Source organism: Rhinolophus hipposideros (assembly GCF_964194185.1).
Source record: "Rhinolophus hipposideros genome assembly, contig: HAP1_SCAFFOLD_76, whole genome shotgun sequence".
NCBI classification, from domain to species: domain Eukaryota; kingdom Metazoa; phylum Chordata; class Mammalia; order Chiroptera; family Rhinolophidae; genus Rhinolophus; species Rhinolophus hipposideros.
In genome coordinates this window covers 138,823-161,628 of record NW_027668869.1, presented here as the reverse complement: position 1 = coordinate 161,628, position 22,806 = coordinate 138,823, and the positions used below count along the sequence as shown (strand labels likewise).

Sequence of the window (22,806 nt, the reverse complement as noted above, 5' to 3'; positions counted from 1 at the left end):
TCTGCGGGCCACAGGCTCCATCCAGAAGCAAAACATCTCCATAGAAGTGGAATTAAAGATATTCCCCTACATTGACATTTTATTATTACATAAGGCATTTGGTAATATGTAAGATGACTGGGGAAGCGTTCTCATAACATTTGATTTGGTAATGGCGTAAGGACAGATCTATAGACCAATAAATTGGAAAAGATGATCCAAAAATTATCCCTCATATATACAGTCAAGTGATTTTTGACAAGGGTGCCGAAAAATCCAGTTGGGCATGAATAGTCTTTTGAACTAACGATACTGGGTCTACTGGATATCCACATGCAAAAGAAAAATTAAACCTCTACATCATACCATATATAAAATTATTTCAAAAGGTAAAAGCTAAAACTATAAAAGCTTTGAAGAAGCTTCATGTCTTCACGACTGGAGTTGGCAATTGTGTCTTAGATATGACAGTACCAAACAAAAGTAGATAACTGGACTTCATTAAAATAAAAAAAAAAAACTCTATGCTTTAAAGGACACCATTGAAAAACTAAAAAGGCAAGCTAATGAAAGGGAGAAATATTTGAAAATCCTATATCTGATAAGCGATTTGTATCTAGGATATATAAAGAATTCTTACAATTCAACAAGACAAAGACAAACCAATTTTAATGGGCAATGGAATTGAATAATCAGTTCTTCAAAGAAGTTATACAAATGGACAATAAGCATGTGTCACACAGGGGACCCTGCTCGCTGCGCCATTTGTCGTGCAGGGTCTCAGCTCCCACTCCCCGCCCAAGAACGCAGGACACTGTAAGGCCAAAAAGGAACACCCACGGAGCCATAGATAGGGGAGTCAAACCAATATATTCTCGCTGGCGTCTGGGCTGGAGACACAGGAAGCAGGATCTACATAATCTGCCTAACAGCAGTCCGCGCTTGCCAGCCACCATCTTCTTGCTAGCCCCCATTCCTTTTTCTGCTAGCGTAGCCACAGCCGTTATATTAGTGGCCAATGGCCTACGGGTTACAGCTGACGGCCAACTAGCCACAGCTGCTGGCATCTGATCACAGTTGATGGCCATTTACTACCCGAGCCAGCACCTTTCTGTGTGAGGCCGAGAGCCTGGAAACTGTTTTTTGGGGTTTTGTCCCCACACTCCACCCCTACAGGGTCTCGCCTCACAATCTACGCGACAAGCGTCTTCTGCGAGGGTCCCTGTGCAAGGAGCCTGGAGGTGAATGCACTATCCTGAACACAGCCAGGCTCTCTGGGCACAGCCAGGGTTTCTCAGGGCACTACCACAGTACTTCTGGGCACAGCCAGACATCCTGGGCTTCTTAGGGTACCACCGGTCTCCCCGGACACAGCCAGGTTTTCTCAGGGCACCACCACAGTACTTCTGGTCACAGCCAGACTTCCTGGGCTTCTTAGGGTACCACCTGTCTCCCCGGGCACAGCCAGAGTTTCTCAGGGCACTGCCACTCTCTCTGGACACAGCCAGACTTCCTGGACACAGCCAGGGCTCTCAGGGCACTGCCACTCTCTCTGGGCACAGCCAGACTTCCTGGACACAGCCAGGGCTCTCAGGGCACTGCCACTCTCTCTGGACACAGCCAGACTTCCTGGACACAGCCAGGGCCTCTCTGGGCACTGCCACTCTCTCTGGACACAGCCAGACTTCCTGGACACAGCCAGGGCCTCAGGGCACTGCCACTCTCTCTGGACACAGCCAGACTTCCTGGACACAGCCAGGGCTCTCAGGGCACTGCCACTCTCTCTCTGTGCCTCTCGGGGTACCGTGCTGGAACAACAGCGGCTCACATCAAGGTGCTTACATATTATCAATGGCGGCCAGTCAAGACACAAAAGCAAACATCAAACCAGTCCCACTACATGGTGGTATGTTCCCAAACAGTCAAGCGTCCAATAAATTAGGGATGGAAGGCAATTCCCCATAGTCCATAGTCATTCGCCAGGGCTGTCCTGGGGGTGAGGGAAGACCTTGACCTCACCCTCATCTCCCATGGAGGACTCAGCAAGCGTCTCCTCCTGGGACTAAAAGTCCTGCATCCGGGCTGCCTCAGCAAGCAGTTCCCAGCCCACAGGGCGGCAACAACCTTCGCTTTCTCCGCTTTCTCCGGCCTCTGCTGGTTGGGGAACCATCCACATCTTTCCACCCCTCCACGGGAATCGAGCTCTCCGGCAGCTGCTCCTCCTGGTCTTCCTCAGACTGAGCTTTCATACGCACAAACTGCTCCACTGCCCTTCGGAAAGCTTTGGCCAGCACCATATCCTGCCGACTACGCCATGTGTCACGCAGGGGACCCTGCTCGCTGCGCCATTTGTCGTGCAGGGTCTCAGCTCCCACTCCCCGCCCAAGAACGCAGGACACGGTAAGGCCAAAAAGGAACACCCACGGAGCCATAGATAGGGGAGTCAAACCAATATATTCTCGCTGGCGTCTGGGCTGGAGACACAGGAAGCAGGATCTACATAATCTGCCTAACAGCAGTCCGCGCTTGCCAGCCACCATCTTCTTGCTAGCCCCCATTCCTTTTTCTGCTAGCGTAGCCACAGCCGTTATATTAGTGGCCAATGGCCTACGGGTTACAGCTGACGGCCAACTAGCCACAGCTGCTGGCATCTGATCACAGTTGATGGCCATTTACTACCCGAGCCAGCACCTTTCTGTGTGAGGCCGAGAGCCTGGAAACTGTTTTTTGGGGTTTTGTCCCCACAGCATGTGAAAAGATAGCTCAGCATCATTAGTCATCAGAAAATACATCAAAACCACAATATGGAGCAGAGAGTTCACTAGTGGTTCCCTAGGGCTAGGAAGAGTGAGAAGGGCAGACTGGCACACGGTGAAGGCTAACAGTACACAGATACTTTCCAGGGTGATGAAAATGTTGTGAAGGCTAACAGTACACAGATACTTTCCAGGGTGATGAAAATGTTGTAAAACTGACTGTGATGATGACTGCATAAAGCTTTGAATACACTAATGTGGGAAACCGTGCTGACGTGCTAGCAGATGTTATTTTGTGAAATGTTGAACGTTTGACTTCCTTGAGTGGTTTGTGCTCCCAGCAAGGCAAAACTTGCTACTCTGAGAACACAGAACCAGACAAGGTCAGGAAGTGTGGAGCTGGCCAAAAAACAAGCCCTTGTGTATCCCAACATTGTAACTATTAGATTGCAGACAGTTCTGTTAGTTTTTTGAGGCCCAGAGTATATAAGCTGCAAAAATAAACTTGGGGTGAGTCATTCTACTTAGAACTGAGGCATTCTACTTAGAACTGCATCAGTCTACTTAGAATTGCCTGCCCCCCCTTCCCCCTTCCCCCCCCCCATCCCATCTTTGTCTCTCTTCTTTTTTCTCAATCCTCACTCCCTACTTCAGGGACTGTTAGTCTCGTCGGCAGGCACCGACAAGTGGCGCCCGAACAGGGACCTGAATACTGGGGATAAAGTGAAGGACACCGCAAGGAGCTGAGACGCGTCACATAAGGTAAGGGGTGCGGTGAGATACCACAGTCGGGAGTAAAAAATCATGGGACAGGGTAAAAGCAGAATGTCTTTTACTCAAATGTTAAAAAGTGTGCTAAACGGACTGGACCCCCAAGATGAGGAGGGCCTAGATGGGGAAGGCCTAGAGGAAGCCGGTCCTCGATATCATGACCCTGAAGATTATAATGGGGTGGTTCAGACAGAAACAGGTGCTAAGACAGGACATCTGAATCCTCTCCAGGCAGAGATTGATGGATTGCAGTCAGCAATTGCCTCCCTCTCTGTGCAGGTGCAGATGGTACAATCGAGGCAGGCAGAACAGACTTGCCCTCGTGATTCTCCTCTGCGTAAGGTTTTGCAAACCGCCTGCAAGTTAGGGGAAGATACTGGAGATTCTGGGTTGGCATTTCCAGTGATAGAAAGACAGGACGCACAAGGAAATCCTGTCCGAGACCATGTGCCTTTTGCATTCAAAAGTTTAAAAGAATTAAAAATGGCATGTTCTCAATATGGTCCTAATGCCCCGTTCACCCAGGCCCTGCTAGAATCACTAGCTACAGAAGCCCTGCCGCCTAGTGATTGGAAGCAACTTGCTAGGGCTTGCTTATCAGGAGGGGACTATATCTTATGGCAGTCTGACTTTGCAGAATTCTGTCAGAGTACTGCAGAGATAAATCAGACACAAAACATTCCTATCTCCTTTGATATGTTGGCAGGTGAAGGACCTTATAGAGACTTGCAAACACAATTAAATTTTTTTTTTTCATAAATTTATTTATTTATTAGTTTCAGGTGTACAAAACAAGGTAATACTTAGACGTTCATCATCCATATCCCTCACACTGTGAACCCCCCTCCCCCCATCCACCATCCCTCCGACCCCACACCGAACCATCACATTATATATATAAAATTATAGTTGGCACAATTAAATTTTGACCCGGCTGCTTATGCACAAACAAGTGCTGCCGCCAGGCGTGCATGGAAAAAGATTCCTATGCCTGGAAAACGTTCTGAGGACCTCTCTAAAATTATCCAGGGGCCTGATGAGACTTTCCAAGACTTCCTTTCGCGATTAATGCAGGCGGCTGGAAGAATTCTGGGAGACTCAGATGCCAGCATGCTGTTAGTTAAATAGCTCGCTTTTGAGAATGCTAATTCTGCATGCCAGGCTGCATTATGACCTTACAAAAATAAGAGTGACTTGTCAGATTATGTCTGGTTGTGCTCAAAAATAGGACCTTCTTATACACAGGGTCTTGCAATGGCCGCTGCTTTGCAAGGAAAGACTGTTAGAGAAATGTTATTCCAACAACAACAACAAAAGAAAATAAAGGGACAGGGCAACTGTTTTGGGTGTGGACAGCCGGGCCATATGATCAAAAACTTCCCTAATAAACAAGGTCAGCCTCAAAGGAAGGAGGGCCCAAAACAACCTGGATTATGCCCAAAATGTAAGAGAGGTAAACACTGGGCCAATGCATGTAAATCTAAGAGGGATGCCTCCGGTAATCCTCTTCTTCCAGGAAACAGGAAGAGGGGCCAGCCCCAGGCCCCGCAACAATGCTATGGGGCGCTGCCGCAGTTGGTCCCCCACCAGGGAAATCCATTCAGGAACTCTTCCGACCAACCCCAGGCAGCGCAGGATTGGACCTCAGTAGCGCCGCCTACACAGTACTAACACCTGAGATGGGAATGCGAGCTATTCCTACAGGGGTCTTTGGGCCTCTGCCTCCACAGACTGTGGGACTCATCCTAGGAAGGAGTAGTATTACCATGAAAGGGATATAGGTTGCTCCGGGAGTTGTGGATATGGATTATACAGGAGAGATCAAGATTATGACACATTCGCCTGGAGGCATTTCAGTGATCGATAAGGGCCAACGCATAGCACAATCATTGTTAATTCCACATGTCAAACCGGGTAAAACCGCAGGCCATAAATCCCGAGGCGACGCGGGCCTTGGTTCATCAGATGCTTATTGGGTCCAGGCCATTCACCACCAGGCCAGAATTACCACTATCCATTAATGGCCGTTCCTTCATGGGCCTTTTAGACACGGGGGCCGATGTCTCTGTTTTAACTGCAGATCAGTGGCCTAGCCACTGGCCAAAGCAGCAAACAGTAACCCAATTACAAGGCATAGGACAATCTCAGTCACCAGAACAGAGCAGTGATATATTGTTGTGGAAAGATCAAGAGGGACATGAAGGATCCTTTCAACCATACACAGTGGCAGGATTGCCTGTCAATCTATGGGGCAGAGATGTCATGAGTCAGATGGGAGTTTACCTGTACAGCCCTAATCAACAGGTCACTAAGATGATGTTCCATCAGGGACTCCTGCCTAGAGATGGCTCAGGTCCCTCTGGACAAGGGAGAAAAGAGCCTATCTTTCCCTCGCCCTTACCACAGAGAGCTGGCTTGGGATATTTTTAACGGGGGTCACTACTCCTTCTGTACCCCATGCAGATGCTATCACTTGGAAAAGCGACACACCTGTTTGGGTAGAACAGTGGCCCCTATCATCAGAAAAGATACAGGCTGCAAGGTTGCTGGAACAGGAGCAACTTGATAAGGGACATATAGCACTTTCTAACTCTCCATGGAACTCTCCATATTTGTAATTAAGAAAAAATCAGGTAAATGGAGGTTCTTATAAGATTTGAGAAAAATAAATGAGACTATGGAGCTCACGGGGGCTTTACAACCAGGATTGCCTAATCCTTCTGCTATACCCAAAAACACATATAAGAGAATCCTGGCTTTAAAGGATTGTTTTTATACAATACCATTGTGCCCCAAGGACTGTAAAAGGTTTGCATTCAGTGTTCCTTCAACTAACTTACAAGAACCTATGAAGAGATATCAATGGCTGGTGCTGCCTCAAGGTATGGCTAATAGCCCTACTCTATGTCAAAAATGTGTGGCAGCAGCGTTAGAGTCTACCCCGTCTCCCCACATACAATCCTTAATCACACTCTTTGTTCTAAATTTTTTAAACCTGGATGCGCGTGGCAGATCTGCCGCAGATCGCTTGTGGCATCCTAACACTAAACAAGATTATGCCCAAGTGAGATGGCGAGATCCACTTACTAACCAATGGCTTGGGCGGGGCCAGTCCTAATCTGGGGACGAGGGCATGTTTGTGTTTATTCACAGGACAATGGAGGTGCCCGGTGGCTGCCTGAGAGGTTGGTGCGGCTTGCTGATGAGCATCTTCGAGATCCTGCTGGTTGCGCAGATGCCTCAGCATACTGGGCATATGTTCCTGACCCTCCCATGCTACACCCCACTGTGTGGAACGGGCCTGAAGTCATTGTTGGGACAAATGACACTAGGCTGTTAGGACATCCATTCGCTCCTGCCGTCCTACAAGCTGTTGGATTCAATCATAGCGGCTTGGGCATAGGACTCCCCATATGCTTCGCGAAGACTGTCAACGTTACTGGATGTTTCCATGTGGGCAGCCAGACAATTCACTGAGACAACCAAGGACAGACTGTCATATCCCATCAGCCAGCAGGATGGAAAAACATCAGGGATAATGTTTTTATCCCTCCACCACAAGCCCATGATCCTTGCGGTGAGGAGAACAGAAAAAACAACGGATCCATCCTTTGGAGACAATGTTATAAAGAACCCTGGGAATATAGTGTCCCTGGGTTTAATCAAGCTGTTATAGATGGTTCGGAGGCCATGACACAGGTGCTGATGTCCAACACGGGACTAAGGCTGGAGTGGTTGTGGGATTATGGTATACCTCCCGGCCCCCAAGACATATTTGGAAACTAGTGGGAGCAATGGATACAGTGACTATGAGTATGGACGAGGGACGAGGCAAGGTAGAAGGCAATACCACTGCTTGTGTCAAGGCTCCATATGTGCTTATGATTGGTAATTCTAACATCACCCCTATTGACGGGGTCCAGTTTAATGTATCTTGTATACAGTGTATCCTAAGTAATAGCATCAATTGGTCAAATGACAAAAGTAGAGCTGTAGTTCTCCACCGACCATCTTTCATTTTGGTACCTGTTAACATTTCAGGTCCTTGGTACTCGGACCTCAGAGGAGAATTCCCCTCCTTTCTAGCTCTGTTCCATTTGCTACTGCCTTTTGTAATAATGTTTGTTGGTGTTCTTCTATTCATATGTTTTACTCCGTTGCTCAGAAAGGTAATACTCAAGGGCTACATCGATCTCCAAACAAAGGTTCATGAGTTGAGATTATCTGCCCAGGTCCACCGTGTCGCTGACACCCGTGTATAAAGCCCCTACAATGGGTCGGCAGCCAAAGATGGGTAAGGATTTGGTAAGAATGTACATAACCTAAGACAGGAACCGTTCGCTAGAGGGATGGTCTCCTATGACGGGTAAATGGACATATCTGTACCAACCACCTAAGCCAGGCGCAACCCTTGTGTTAATTTTATATATAAAAGGGGGACCTGTGGGAAACCGTGCTGAAGTGCTAGCAGGTGTTGTTTTGTGAAATGTTGAACCTTTGACTTCCTTGAGTGGTTTGTGCTCCCAGCAAGGCAAAACTTGCTACTCTGAGAACAGAGAACCAGACTAGGTCAGGAAGTGTGGAGCTGGCCAAAAAACACACCCTTGTGTATTACCTTTATTGTAACTACTAGATTGCAGACAGTTCTGTTACTTTTTGATGCCCAGAGTATATAAGCTGCAAAAATAAACTTGGGCTGAGGCATTCTACTTAGAACTGCAGCAGTCTACTTAGAATTGCCTGCCCTCCCGATCCCATCTTTGTCTCTCTTCTTTTTTCTCAATCCTCACTCCCCACTTCAGGGACTGTTCGTCTCGTCGGCAGGCACCGACAGTTAGTGTAGCCACAGCAGATATATTAGTGGCCAGTGGCTCACTGGTTACAGCTGACGGCCAACTAGCCACAGCTGACGGCCATCCAACCACAGTTGATGGCCATCTACTACCTGAGCCAGCACCCCTCCACGTGAGGCCGAGAGCCTGGAAACTGCTCTCTGGGGCTCTGTCCCCACAACATATGATACAAAAATATTTTCCTGTAATATGGATTTCACATGCTATATATTTTGGGATACAATTAACATGTTGTTTAAACAGCCCAGTAAATACACTTGTACTATTTATATTTTAGAGCTTATACTTTTTTTTCACATTGTAGACGATTTCTAGTTTTATATTCTCAAGTAGATCATTAATAGGTGATGGAGGAAATTTTCGGTTGCATTCAGATTCAAATTCAGCAGGAACTGGAAAGAAAAAACAGAATTATGTTCTTTAAAATACAACTAAGTATAAGTGTTAAGAAGAATGAGAAAACCTCTAGATGAGGCCACAGCTCACAACAGGAGATCATATTCAATACAGTTTGCCCACGGCTGCACACTGACTTGACTGCTATTGTGGCCAAGTATCAGAGCTTCTGGTTGTCTCATCCTTCATTCATTTATAAACAAGGTCGTACGACAAGCACTGAAGTTACAAGACGAAGATGACACGGTCCAGCCCTGACCCATCATCTACTATAAGCTGAAGGAACAGATGAACAGGCAATTTCCATTCAGAGGCCCCTATACCATACAAATGCACAACAGGACGCGAGTGGGACCCACAGAAGGGACATCCCAGTATTGATTGTCTGCTCTCTGGTGGAGGTGACATGGACGTTGATGCCTGAAGGACAAGGACAGAGGATGCCATTGAGAGGGAAGCCGCAGATGCGAAGACTAGCATGGGGGAGAACACTACGGAACGAGAAGTAGTCTGGTTTAGCTAGATGCTAGAGCAAAGGGGCAAACGAGGGTTGGTAGCAAGAGATAGGCTGAGATGTTTGGTGAGAACTACATTGATTTGGGTGTTTTCATTCCATGCAAAGCAATGTGGAGTTTCTCCTGAGGATACATGGTAAACTAATGACAAAGTAAATGACTGGAGATTTAAATGTCACCCATCAGGTGACAGCTACAGTGTTTCCTCCAAAAATAAGACTAACCGGAAATTAAGCCCTAATGCGTCTTTTGGAGCTATAATTAATAAAAGACCTGGTCTTATTTTCGGGGAAATATGGTAGCTTGGCCCTTCTAGGAGTACCGTATTTCCCCAAAAATAGACCGGGTCTTATATTCATTTTTGCTCCCAAAGACACATTAGGTATTATTTTCCGGTTAGGTCTTATTTTCAGGGAAACACCATATATGAACAGTAATTGCTTAAGTATCACTAGATAAGTCTGGTTATTGGGCCTCATATCACTGGCAAAAACATAAAAGTTGATGAAGCCCCGTTTTCAACGTGCAGGTGTAAAGTTCCATAGGGATGGCAGAAGAAAGGAAGGGGACAGGCCAGAAATAAAAAGAGATACATAGTCTCTGAGATATTACTCATATGTCATTGTCTTCACTATGAATATTTATGCTTTCACCTTTTTTATTTGCTAAGGCCAAGAAAATATTTAATGTAGTATCTATTATCAGAACATGAAAAGGGATGCCATTTAATATTTACATTTTATTCCAGAAATCAATGATATCTAACTTGAATTAATACATTTTGGCAACATACCGTCTTTGTATAGTTCTTTAGTTATTTTTTCCTGGTACTCCTGTAGAGGAACAAGCCACTCAGCAGCATGAAGAAGCAAGGTGACATGGTTAACACTGAGAGAAGATGACACTTCTCCAGAAACCAAGTCAAAGTTACGGAAGATTGTGATCTCTGTGACTGAGATTTCAAAACAGCAGTCATGCTCTCTGCTTATCACACAGAACAGCTAAGAGACTTGTAGGAGGATGACTTGAAGGTGGGCAAACTGGGCGAGCAGGGGAAGTGGGAAGAGAGACGTGGCCCGCATCCATGGCTGCGGAGGTGCAGGTGGTCCCAGGACAGAACAGAGACCACAAGAGCCAGGAGGTGGGCTCTTTCCCTGTGTCCCACAGCTCATCTCCCTGCCCAGAGAGCAGCATATCAGAGTTTGAGGCAGTCACCTCAGCTGAGACCTCCAGCTGGGCCCTAGGTAGGACAAAGGAAGTAAACACCATACCTGGGCCCCTCCCCCGACTCTCCCAATCCTACCCCCACCCTTCCAGAGACTCACGCTGGCCCCTGATCTGAGGAGTAGTGTCAGATTACAGAGGACCCATAGTGCTCAGGATCTGGGAGGACCCGGTTTGTAGCTACTGCGACTTAGGGAAGAAGCTGGGAAGTGTGTGACACTGCTGGGCTGAGAGAGAGAAGACTCCTCCATCCCCAGTCCCCACCTTCTCTGACCTGCCCAGGGCAGGGCAATTACAACTGTGGAGACATGCCCAGGGGTTAGCAGTAGGCAGCAGTCGCAGCTCTGGGCTTTCAGCAGCTCAGAAATCTCCCACCACACACGTACACATGCACGCACGCACACACACACGGAAGGAGTGACCTAAGACTCAGGAGACCTGGGCACAGGGCTGGTTGTGTTACTCTCAGTGCGCATATGTGCAGGCAAGAGCAGAAACTGCACTGACTTTGTAGAAACTACCATCCAGACCCGATAGCCCCACTCATCTACATCTGCCGTCCCAGGGTCACTCTGGGCACCAGGTGACCGGCTCTGCCTGAACAATACACAGAGGACTCTCTGGTACAGCAGAGGACGGCCTGGAGATTACTTGGTGGGCTTAAGCCAAGACTGGCGCTGCATTTTTTGTTTTGTTTTGTTTTTGTATCTTTGATATTTTTGCCTGTGTTGAGTGTGGGTTACTGGTTGTTTTCACACGTGAGTGTATTTGGTTTTGACTTTGTTGTTGCTGTTGTGCTTGGTGATTGGCTTTGTTCTGAAATTGCCCTACACCAGGGCCCAGCCCAAGAGTCACAAGATTCAACACCTCCTGACACCAACTCCAGACCCAACCAGAGTATTATTGGGTTTGACCTACAAGTGACACACCCAGAGGGAATTCTCTACAGGCACAAGAGCCCATAGAGGCCAAGTCTAATTGGAGTGGTCAACCCTCACGCAGCAGATCATCCACCGAGGGCAGAGCTAAGTCTCACAACTAGGCAGCCTAGGAGCAACCCCACCTACTGACCAGCCAAAAGCAATGAAAGTTCAACTTTACACAGGACAATATACACAACACCAGGGTCAACTTTGGAGCACACGCACAGGAGAATAGGGAAGTGGTGCAAGTCAGATGTAAAGGACACACACTACATAAGATAACCAAGCAAAGACCGAGAATCCTAGGGGATCTACCTAATACATCGAAGCAAACATGGAGAGTCAACCAGAATGGGGAAACAAAGAAACATGTCCCAAATAAAAGAACAGAAGAAACCTCCAGAATTGGAACCAAATGAAATAGAGGTAACCAATCTATCAGAGACAGAGTTCAGAACACCGACGATAAGAATGTTTAAAGAGCTTAGTGACGACATAAAGAAGGATAGAGAAATCATAATGAACAACCAGTTAGAACTAAAGAATACAACAAGTGAAATAAAGCACACGCTTGAAGGAATTACCAGTGGGTTAGATGAGTCAGAGAATTGAATCAGCGACTCAGAAGACAAGTTAACAGTGAACACACAAGCGGAACAAAAATAAATCCACGCCTATATGGCCATTTAATCTACGACAATGGAAGCAAGAATTTACGGTGAGGTAAAGACAGTCTTTTCAATAAATGGTGCTGGGAAACCTGGACAGACACATGCAAAAAGATGAAGCTGGACCACCTCCTTACACCATATACAAGAATAAATTGAAAATGGGTTAAATACTTAAATGTAACATCTGATACCATAAAACTCCTAGAAGACAATATAGGAAGCAACTTTACATATATTACCCGGAGTAAGATTTTTACTGATACATCCCCTTGGGCAAGGGAAGTAACAGAAAAAATAAACATATGGGATTACATCAAACTAAACATTTTTTTCACAGTAAAGGAAACCATCATTACAACAAAAAAGGGTCCTACTGAATGGGAGAAGATATCTGCCATTGATATATCCAAACTTTATTAAAAAACTCACTCAACTCAGCTCCAAAAAAACAATCAAACCAATTAAAAAATGGGCAGAGGACATGAAGAGACATTTATCTAAAGAGGACATACAGATGGCAAACAGACATATGAAGAAATGCTCAACCTCACTAACCATCAGAGAAATGCAAATAAAAACCACAATGAGATACCACCTTACCCCAGTCAAAATGGTTATCATCAATAAATCAACAAACAACAAGCGCTGGCGAGGATGTGGAGAAAAGGGAACCCTTGTGCACTGTTGGTGGGATTGCAGATTGGTGCAGCCACTATGGAAAACAGTATGGAGGTATCTCAAAAATCTGAGAATGGAACTACCTTATGACCCAGCAATTCCATTCCTAGGCATCGATCTGGAGAAATCCAAAACTCTAATTCAAAAAAATGTATGCACCCCTATGTTTATTGCAGCTCTATACACAATAGCCAAGACATGGAAACAATCAAAATGCCCATCGGTAGACGACTGGATTAAGAAACTGTGGTACATTTATACAATGGAATATTATGCAGCCATAAAGAAGAAGGAAATCTTACCATTTGCAACAATATGGATGGACCTAGAGAACATTACGTTAAGTGAAATAAGTCAGACAGAGAAAGACAAATACCTTATGATCTCACTTATATGTGGAATCTAAAGAAAACAATAAATGAGTGAACTAATCAGAAACAGTCTCAGAGACACAGAGGAAAAACTGAAGGGTGCTAGATGGGGTGGGGTGTGGATAAGGGGGAAGGTGAGGGGATTACAAAGCACAATCGATAACCCCAAGATTGCCATGGGGATACGAAAGTCAATTTGGTGAATGTAATCAATAATGTAAAGATTTTGTAGGGTATCTGATTACACTTGTCTCATTAGGGAGAGCACCTCAGAGATGATGTAGATGCCTGACAACTGCACTGTACACCGGAAGCTGAAGCTGAACAATAATGAATGTTAATGTTAACTACAATTGTTATACACACACACACATATACATGTATGTATATATATGTTTACAAGAAGTAGAGTACAGCCTGAGGGATAGAGGCAGTAGAAATGTAATGGCTGTATGTGATGTCAGAGGGGTCGTTGATGAGGGGAGAGGGGTCATCATTATGTGAGGCATACAAATTATAAATGTGTAACTATTACATTGTTTTGTACACCTGAAACTAATAATAAAAAAAGAGTTAAAAATAATAATACTCATTCACTGAAAAAAAAGAAGACACCCAGAACTAGTTTCTGCACAGTAAAACAAACAAACAAAAAACAATAGCACTTCTTGATGACTTTCAGGCACATATATAACACCTGTCAATCAGCAATCTGGCCCTCAGCTTAAAATAACCCAGTTCAACACAGTCGAGTCATGGCCAAAGAGAAACAGGGCTGAGCTATTTTCAGCTGTAGCCCCAGCAAGAAGCTCAGTATATTATATACTATATTATATAAAATACTATATGTCAATAGTCAAAAGACATACAGTATTTACTTCTAGGGCCAAAGAGTAGCACGAACCAGGAAAAGCTTGTTCACCTGAAACTAACGACATACATTATACTTCACTTAATTTTTCAAATACAAAGGAGATAAAAGACTCTCTGCCACATATTATATACTCCCCCATGAAAGAATTATTATTTCATTATCCTTTTTATACCTACTGCTGCCTAGAGAAAAAAAATCAAACTCACTTATAGCCCTCCTCAATTTGACCTCTACTAACCGTTTTAAACTAATTTTCTATATTGTATGCTACATATAAATTAGACCAATTGTTCCGAGCAGATGATTTGTGCTTTCCTTCCCGTATTCTCCATGTTGCTTAAATGTAATAAACATTTTGGAGGGTAAAACAAAACAAAGTAACAGCATGAAGAATGTCACTGAGATATAACAATGCTCACAAGGCAGTTCAATGAGTTCAGGAGTAAAATTAATGACCCGGAGGAGAACTTTATCAAAGAGATGGAAACTATGAAACAGAACCGAACAGAACTCCTGCTGGTCAAGAACTCAAGAATGAGTATTTTTAACAACCAGGTCACACGAAGAAAACGAGTTGTGATTTAAAGACTCCCTAGCACTGCCACCTTACTCATCAATTACCCAAATGCTGTCAAGACATATAGACATAAGTGAACTTCATTTTAAAAATTCAATTATTTGCTTAATGTCCCTATTTAGAATATGTACAACTGTGAAGCAACTCATTTTAAAACACTGAAATAGATAGTGCTACGAATAAAATAAAAATTAAGGATATACTCTCTTGTTAGAAGATAACTTTAACCATAAAAACAGAGACTAATCTTTCTGCAGTATTATAAGTTTGCCGAATTATTAAAAAGGATGATATCTGTTTCATTTAATAATAAACATCCATTTGTGGTTAGGTGTTTGGCCGGCCATCATTCACTTACGCTTAGGGGAAGAAAAACTGGGATGCACAAAACTTTAAAATTTTTATGAATCATCTCCAACTAAAACCAATTAAGAAGCCAAAGCATCTCAAAGCATATATTAGGCAATGATATTTAACATCTGAAATAAAATTTAAAGGCAAATTTTCAAGCATTTTAAATGTATCACTTTAGTTACATTTTTTTTTTAAGATATCCAAATATACTTTAATATTATGAAAAAAGTTTTCTTATTTTAAAAGCTTTTTTAAATTTGTCTTATATAAATTAACACATTTTACTAAATCCAACAGATAAAAATAAGGAAATATATAATAAATGTATAACTTACGAACAAACTAATAATGTAACGCCAATCAATGACAAACACATTCCAGAAGAGTTCTTGAAACTTACATGTAGATGTATCCTATATCAATATCTGGCAATCCATAATAGAAGGGAGGAATACTAACATAAACATATTCATAGTTGATTGAGAGAAAGTGGATGTTGATTCTAAACACAAAGTCACACTTGACTTTTATTTATTTATTTATTTTTTTGTTTCTATTTGTTTCTTTTTTTTTTATTTTATTTTATTTTTTTTATTAATTAATTTATTTATTAGTTTCAGGTGTACAAAACAAGGTAATACTTAGACGTTCATCATTTATATCCCTCATACTGTGAACCCCCCTCCCCCCATCCACTATCCCTCCGACCTCACACTGAACCATCACATTATATATATAAAATTATAGTTGGCATTCATTAATGTTTAGCTTCTGATGTACAATGCCATGATCAGGTATCCACAGTATCCCTGAGGTGGTCTCCCAAATAGGACGCATGTCCATCGGATACCCAACAAAATCTTTACAACATTATAGAATACCTTCCCCAAATTAATTTTCAAAAGAAAAACCCTGAGGCCATCTTGTGGTTACCAGCTGCTTCCAAATCCCTTCACCTTTCCCCTTATCCCCAACCCCCTCCCACACACCCATCTAACCACTCTCGGTTTTTTCTCTGCGTCCCCCAAACTGACTCTGATTAGTTCATTCACATAGTCTTTTCTTTAGATTCCATATATAAGTGAGATCATATGGTACTTGTCTTTCTCTTTCTGACTTATTTCACTTAACATAATGTTCTCTAGATCCATCCATGTTGCTGCAAATGATAAGATTTCTTTCTTCTTTATGGCTGCGTAATACTCCATTGTATAAATGTACCACAGCTTCTTAATCCAGTCATCTACCGATGGGCATTTTGGTTGTTTCCATATCTTGGCTATTGTGTAAAGTGCTGCAATAAACATAGGAGTGCATACAGATTTTTGAATTGGAGTTTTGGATTTCTCCGGGTAGATGCCTAGGAGTGGAATTACTGGATCATAGGGTAGTTCCATTTTCAGATTCCTGAGATACCTCCATACTGTTTTCCATAGTGGCTGCACTAATCTGCAGTCCCACCAACAGTGCACTAGCGTTCCCTTTTCTCCACATCCGCGCCAGCATTTGTTGTTTGTTGATTTATTGATAATAGCCATTTTGACTGGAGTGAGGTGGTATCTCATTGTGGTTTTTATTTGCATTTCTCTGATGGTTAGTGAGGTTGAGCATTTCTTCATATGTCTTCTTGCCTTCTGTATGTCCTTTTTAGAGAAATGTCTCCCCAAGTCCTCTGCCCATTTTTTAATTGGGTTGTTTGTTTTTTTGGAGTTGAGTTGAGTAAGTTTTTTATAGATTTGTGATATTAATCCCTTATCAGATATATCATTGGCAAATATCTTTTCCCATAGAGTAGGATCCCTTTTTGTTTTATTGATGGTTTCCTTTGCTGTGAAAAAACTTTTTAGTTTGATGTAATCCCACATGTTTATTTTTTCTCTTACTTCGCTCGCGCGAGGGGATATATCAGTGAAAATCTTACTGCGGGTAATGTCCATGAAGTTTCTTCCTATATTTTCTTCTAGATATTTTATGGTTTCAGATCTTACATTTAAGTCTTTAAGCCATTTTGAATTTGTTTTTGTATATGGTGTAAGGAGGTGGTCCAGCTTCATTTTCTTGCATGTGTCCGTCCAGGTTTCCCAACACCACTTATTGAACAGACTATCTTTACCCCATCGTACATTCTTGCTTCCATTGTCGTAGATTAGATGGGCATATAGGCATGGATTTACGTCTGGACTCTCTATTCTGTTCCATTGATCTATGTATCTATTTTTATGCCAGTACCATGTTGTTTTGATTACTGTAGCCTTGTAGTATAGTTTGAAATCAGGTATCGTTATACCTCCCACTTTGTTCTTATTTCTCAAGATTGCTGAGGCTATCCGGGGTCTTTTATGGTCCCATATAAATTTTAGGATTATATGTTCTATTTCTGTGAAAAACGTCGTTGGTAGTTTGATAGGAATTGCGTTGAATATGTATATTGCCTTAGGCAGTATGGACATTTTAACTATATTAATTCTTCCTATCCATGAACATGGAATGTGTTTCCATCTATTTATGTCTTCTTTCATTTCTTTCTTCAGTGTTGTATAATTTTCTGAGTACAGATCCTTTACATCTTTGGTTAGATTTATTCCCAGATATTTTATAGTCTTTGGAGCAATTGTAAATGGAATTGTTTTTTTAATTTCTCCTTCTGCTATTTTATCATTGGTATATACAAATGCAACTGATTTCCGAATATTAATTTTATGTCCTGCTACTTTACTAAATTCATCTATCAGTTCTAATAGTTTCTTGGTGGAGTCTTTAGGCTTCTCTATATATAGTATCATATCATCTGCATATAATGATAATTTTACTTCCTCCTTACCAATTTGGATGCCTTTTATTTCTTTCTCTTGTCTGATTGCTGTGGCTAAAACTTCCAGCACTATGTTGAATAGAAGTGGAGAAAGTGGGCAACCTTGTCTTGTTCCTGATCTTAGGGGGAATGGTTTTAGCTTTTCCCCATTGAGTATGATGTTAGCTGTGGGTTTGTCATATATGGCCTTTATTATGTTAAGATATGATCCCTCTATTCCCACTTTCTTAAGGGTTTTTATCATAAAAGGTTGAACAGCTGTACTCTTGAAATGTTTTCTTTGGATGGGATGAAATATTTATTCCATTAATTATATATGAAGCTAAAGGTACAACTATGCATCTCAATGTGTTTCTGAGAATGTAGGATCTATGCCAAGAACAAGATTGGCACCAGTGTTTCAGAAAAGAACCGGGTCAAACAGAATCTACTTTTCAATTGCAAGATGATGGATTAGAGAGATTTCTAAAGAGGAAAGCAGATGGTCCAGGTTTCATCTTCTCCTTCCTAGACAGTGAAATCTATGGAAGAGGCTATGGATTAGGAGATAGACAAAATGAAGAAAGTTGTCCACCAAGTATCAGATCCTATTACCGACATTTGATGGAAATGGGAGTGAAAGGGAGGCACTGGGTTAAAGATTAATGTTTTGAATGAAGAAAACAAAAGGAATGAGTCGACTTTGTAAGCCTAATATCCCATCATGTCATAAGGTCACCAAGGTCTGCGGGCCACAGGCTCCATCCAGAAGCAAAACATCTCCACAGAAGTGGAATTAAAGATATTCCCCTACATTGACATTTTATTATTCCATAAGGCATCTGGTAATATGCAAGATGACTGGGGAAGAGTTCTCATAACATTTGATTTGGTAATGGCGTAAGGACAGATCTATAGATCAATGAATCAAAATTAAGGATCCGGAAATTAACCTCATATGTAGAGCCGAGTGATTTTTGACAAGGGTGCTAAAAAATCCAATTGGAGGTGAATAGTCTTTTGAGCAAATGATACTGGATCAACTGGATATCCACATGCAAAAGAAAAAATTAGAGCTCTACATCATACCAGATATAAAAATTATCTCAAAATGTAAAAGCTAAAATTATAAAAGCTTAGAAGAAAGCATAGTTATACGTCTTCATGAAAGAGTTCGTAATTGAGTGTTTAAAAAAATAGATTAACTGGACTCCATTAAAATAAAATGCTTCTGTGCTTTAAAGGATACCATTGAAAGACTAAAAAGGCAAGCTAATGAAAGGGAGAAATATTTGAAAATTCTATATCTGATAAGCGATTTGTATCCAGGATATATAAAGAACTCTTACAATTCAACAAGAAAGAGACAGTGCAATTTTAAAAGGGCGAAGGAATTGAAACAACAGTTTTTCAAAGAAGTTATACAAATGGATAATAAGCATGGGAAAAGATTGCTCAGCATCATTAGTCATCAGAAAAAACTACATCAAAACCACAATATGGAGCAGAGAGTTCACTAGTGGTTCCCTAGGGCTAAGAAGAGTGGGAAGGGCAGACTGGCACACGGTGAAGGCTAACAGCACACAGATACTTTCCAGGGTGATGAAAATGTTGTAAAACTGACTGTGATGATGACTGCATAAAGCTTTGAATACACTAAAAGTCACTGCACTGCATACTTTAAATGATGGAACTGCATGCTATGTTCATTATATCTCAATGCAGATTGGAGCCAGTGCTTTGGGGTCATGCAACGGTGTCCTTCTTGGCTTTAGATCACTAGCCAGGGTTGAGACATAGGAGAGGTAACAGTATGCCCTTTTATAGAAAAATGATATAGAAAATAAGCTATCTTTTTCACTGCTTGAGTCTGTAAAATTAAGAGAGAAATCAATATTGTACTGCTCAAAGCATTGAGTGGTTTCTATTTCCCCAAATTAAGTGATTTCTGGGTCCCAAACGGATTACAAAGTACCTTCTGTTTTAACCTAGCCATCTGAATATCCATTTCAGATTGATTGGGTTCTAAATCTCCAAGGAAACTAACCTCTCCATTTTGACTGTCATGTAGCATCCTTGTATTCTGAAAGAGGGTCTTCAGTCTGCAGAATTGTAGAAAACGAGTAAGTCAAATTCTTTAAGAGTAAATGTTTAGTAATTATTTAAAGAGATGATATGTCTATCATACAAAATAAACAAATCTATAAATTATGATCCTCTCCTATTTGTTCCAGTATAAGAGTTTGAAAGCATACTAATAAAATTATAACCTTAGGTAAGTAACATAAAACAATTGTGATACATATGATACAGACTTCATATTGTAACAATGTAAGGTTCTTATAATTAAAGTATTATTAATATCCACTTAAGATTGTTAGTATCAAACATATTAAATATCAGCTATAAACCAGAGATTAGTATCCAAGGTGAAAAGAAAAGTATAATATATGTGGATGTTTTGAAAAGACACCAAAATACCATTCGGTGCCTACTGACCGCAGTCTGCCAGAAGAAAAGAAAGTAGGTACCAACAAGAGATCATTCAAAATAGAAAGAGAAACCGGAAAGAAAAATCTGAAGTCTGAGTGGAGGGGAAAGGAAAGGGGCAGGGCTTTAGAAGAAAGGAAATTGGAGAGATAATGTGTCACAGTCTCTTCGAGTCTGTTTTACGAAGAGATCTTTGCTAGCACAAAGTTAACAAAATGAGAAGAATACAAAACAATGCAGAGAAAGACAGTGACATGGGAGAAAAAACACTGAGGAGAATCAGAGAAAAAACTTCATTCAGTAAGCAGCAAGTAAACAGAAAGCAAGCCACGTGCGGGATTCCCAGACGTTGGGAAAGATTCCATTATTATCTGAGTGAGATGATTACTCATCTCATTCTTTTTTAAGTTATACATATGGTTTGGTATGTATGACATATTTTATAACTGACAAAAAAGTAGAAAGAACATAGAAGCCAAATCAATAACAATTCTGATGTTGTTAAACAATACCACAGATAGGTTTTTAGACATTAAACTGTTAGAATGCTGAAGGGAAGAACACTACAAAAAGAAGGAAAGATTACCAAAGAGAGCACAGACATCCTGCAGAAATAAAGATTCAATGGAGACCAGGAAGAGTGCAGTTGACAGTATATGCAAAAGACACGGTCATTATAGTTTTAGGAATCATTCAAGAGTAGGTATAATATTTTGGCATTCACACAAGTTTGACTATGCTGTGAGTTTCTGATGTAAATTCGTAAGTAGGATAACTTGTTTAATTATGAAAATTACAGGTATGAAATACATTTGTACTTAGGTTTTCATAAAGTAAGAATTATAATTAAATAGTAATTAATGGTTGACATGATCTGAAATATTAAAACCTTACCTGGTAACCTCGGTCTCTAATTCATCATTTTTCTTCTTTTGTTGATTCAAATTATATTGCAGAGATTCTAACTTCTCATAGTACTTTAATTGTTCCTTTTCATCCTCAGACTTTGAAAAACATTTTTAAAGAAAGTTAATTTTAAAATTCTAGAGACTCACTCTTCTTTCTTTAAAACATTATTCCTCATGAGTTCATGAGGAATATATGTAGACAGGTGTATAAAATGTAGTTTATAAACCTGATGCCAGTAAGGGCAGATTTCAAAAACAATGACTTTTCTTAAAACAGCTGAAATTGATTTTACAGTGTCATCATTGGTTTCCTGGAATTTAAATTGCCAAACTTTCTTAAAAACAGACGTTTTTACATGTAAAAATACTAAGTGTTACAGACCTGATTTAAATAGTGGCTCTATTTACATTTCAGTTTGTAGAAATGCCTCCAGAGACATTTTCATCAACAGTTCAAAATTTTACAGGGCTTATGGAATCACATTTTTCTACGATAATCTTTGAAAACTTCCCGTGCAGTCCACCTTACATTATTGTGATAATCTGATATGAGCATCAGAGGAAGACACTCATTCTCTGTTAAGCGTTCTTCCATAGGTTTCAATTTCTGCTTTTCTAGTAAATATTTTTCTCTTTAACTAAAGTTTATCTTCTCTATATTATATAAACACATAACTTTTTCTTGATTCCTGTAACTTTTTCTGTCATCTTGTTTTTCTCCTTGGACTCTAACCCTCTTTAATGTGTGGTCTCATCCCCAGGTCCATATTTTCGCCACTTATTCTCTTCTTTTACATGAGAGCCTGACTTTCTGTCCTTATAATTGCGCGAAAACATTTTTCAGGGTCATCTCTTTTAGTCCTTGTCCTGCTTTACTTCTCAGCAGCAACTGATAAGGATGCCCACACCCTTTCTATAGTCTTCCTAGCCCAACTCATCTCTGAACAGCAGTCCTGGTGGTCAGGCCTTGACCCTTTTCTATTCCTCTTTTTAAATGCTCTCAGTTCCTTACATCCCAGTGCTTCAAACCACATTCCCTCATCTACAGTGGCAGCCTTGACCCCTTTACTGAGGTCATCTGTACTTTCCTTTTTCCCCTGGAGCTCCTCATAGACAGTGTCCCTCAACCACACACTCATACACCATGACTTGCTGTGGATCAGCTCATCTGGTACATTTCATGGGGATTCTTATCACTGTGACTACGAACATAGCGTTATTTTCAGTTCTTGGCAGCTCCTCACCCTTAGGATGTTGACCAGCATACTTTGTCCTATTTTTCTCTCAGAATGCATAAGTTTTTTCATAAGGTTCACATTATCTACTATTCGCCTTTCCATTTTTGTTTGCTCTATTGAATAACTTCCTATTCCTTGGGACCTGACCTGACCTATGGAAGTGTTCTGAAATTCCTTTCGCAAGTACACTCCACCATCTTGTTTGACAGCTTAAGTCAGTTGGAGCTATCCTTTCTTCCCAGTCCAGATGCTTCCTCTCACATTGTGTGAATCAAATGTCTTACTCCAGGTACTCTCTCACCTGGGGGGCTATTGATCGAATTCGTTGAAACCTGTCGTAATTAAACTTTTGATTTACAGGGTAGACCTTATGGTGGCTGATAATTTTGTTGAGATCCTAATTACTTCCCCTAGGAACCTATCGTCCCTCATTATTT

The 22,806-nt window shown here is 41.5% G+C and overlaps 1 long non-coding RNA gene across 1 annotated transcript; it reads right to left on the bottom strand.

The window, feature by feature from the left end:
* Window positions 1-8,112: 8,112 nt before the first annotated feature.
* Window positions 8,113-21,227, bottom strand: LOC308495740. The gene is made up of 3 exons (XR_013993043.1): window positions 21,118-21,227; window positions 19,781-19,835; window positions 8,113-8,751 (listed from the first exon to the last, which is right to left on the bottom strand). It is a non-coding gene; the product is annotated as an uncharacterized lncRNA (long non-coding RNA).
* Window positions 21,228-22,806: the final 1,579 nt, after the last annotated feature.